We start from the raw sequence: 1669 nt of genomic DNA on the forward strand, positions 1-1669 counted from the left end.
GATGAGCTTCGTATCACTTAGCCTGACACAACCCCACAAGAACATCAGCCTCCTGAGGCATCTGTGTTTGGAGGTCATGTACATATGCACTGGTATCATTTAAGAGGTGACAGCAGGTCATTGGAATCAGTGTCCAGAAAGGCATCACGATGAGGGGAAAAGCTGTACTGTTGCACGAGCAATGGCTTTGTTCAGGGCCAGCATCACAGCCTTGTTTCTAAGGCTGTAGATGAATGGATTTAAGAATGGGTACAGGACGGTGTTCAGCAAAGCTACGATTCTGTTTGTCTCCAAGGAAACGTCTTCGGAAGGACACACTAGAGAGCAATGCAGCTCCCATATACAATGGCCAAGGTGGTGAGATGGGAAGAACATGTAGTAAAAGCTTTTTTCCTCCCAGAGGCTGCTGGAAGATGTAGAATACAGAGAAGGATGCTCATGTAAAATGCCAGAGTTAAACATAAGGAACCCAGTACGACAAATGGCAATAAAAAAGAGTCTAGTTTCCAAAACAGGCTGGTGTCAGAGCAGGACAATTTGAACAAGGGGGAGTTGTCACAAAAAAAATGGTGGATCTTGTTGGAGCCACAGAAAGTCAGCGTGTGGAGGAGGACCAGACGGTAACTCATGAGTGTGATGCCTGTGACCCAAGCAGCAACAACCAGGCGGATGCAGAGCTGAGGCTTCATGATGGCAGCGTAACACAAAGGCTGGCAGATGGCAAGATAGCGGTCAAAGGACATGACAACCAGAAGAGCCAACTCTGTGCAGCCCAGGACAAAATAGAAATAGGATTGGGCAAAGCAGCTGCTTAGGGAGATTCTTCTCCTCCCAGAAGCCAGGATCACAACGAGTTTGATGCTTGTGGAGGATGTAAACCAGATCTCCAGGAAGGACAGGTTGCTGATGAAAAAGTACATGGGGGTTTGCAGGCGGTGATCCATACACACCAGGAAAATGATGGTCATGTTCGCCACCACTGTTGTCAGGTAGACGAGCAGAAGGACCAGAGAGAGAAATAGCTGTAGTCTTTGATCAAGCCCTGAGAAACCCTCTAGGATGAACTCAGTAACTGCACTTTCATTTTCTGGTCCCATGCTCAATTTCAGTTCATCCTGACGAGACAGGAACCTGGCAAAAACCAACTGTGATAATTTCACCATCTGGGTGAATAGTTCTGTCCTTCCTTCTCTGCTGCTTTCCTTTCTTGCAGTCTTCCTATATGACACAGACAGAGACAGTTCTATAAGCATTTCTCCCACCTCAATTTTTCTGTTTCACATTTTAGTGGCAGTCCTCACAGAATTTGTTCTCCCTTATCTACCCTTTCCAAACACTCACAAAGGATTTTTTTCTCCAGATCACATTTTAAAGAGGCTGTTAGCTATTTCATCCCATTCCTGGGTAATCCCAAATTCATTCACTCAGACCTGTTGCAAACCTCTGTCACACCTATGTGCCAAACTCTCCTCTTCTATTGCACAAACATTAAACAATCAAAGAAATGAAATCAAATCAAATATGTATGGTGAAAGCTGTTCTTTCTACTTTTCAATACTTGCCTTTTTGGGCTAGGAATCGCCGACAATATGTTGATTTCAAAATAAATAATATCAAGTATCTTTTCTGTAATCCTCTGCTTTCTTCCATAGCTTCTTGCACTCTGTTT

General features: G+C 44.3%; 1 pseudogene; it reads right to left on the reverse strand.

The window, feature by feature from the left end:
• Positions 1-144: 144 nt before the first annotated feature.
• Positions 145-1124, reverse strand: LOC147412938 (olfactory receptor 6E1-like; annotated as a pseudogene).
• Positions 1125-1669: the final 545 nt, after the last annotated feature.

This window comes from Leptosomus discolor, unplaced genomic scaffold (genome assembly GCF_034619465.1).
Source record: "Leptosomus discolor isolate bLepDis1 unplaced genomic scaffold, bLepDis1.hap2 HAP2_SCAFFOLD_35, whole genome shotgun sequence".
Classification (NCBI taxonomy): Eukaryota; Metazoa; Chordata; class Aves; order Leptosomiformes; family Leptosomidae; genus Leptosomus; species Leptosomus discolor.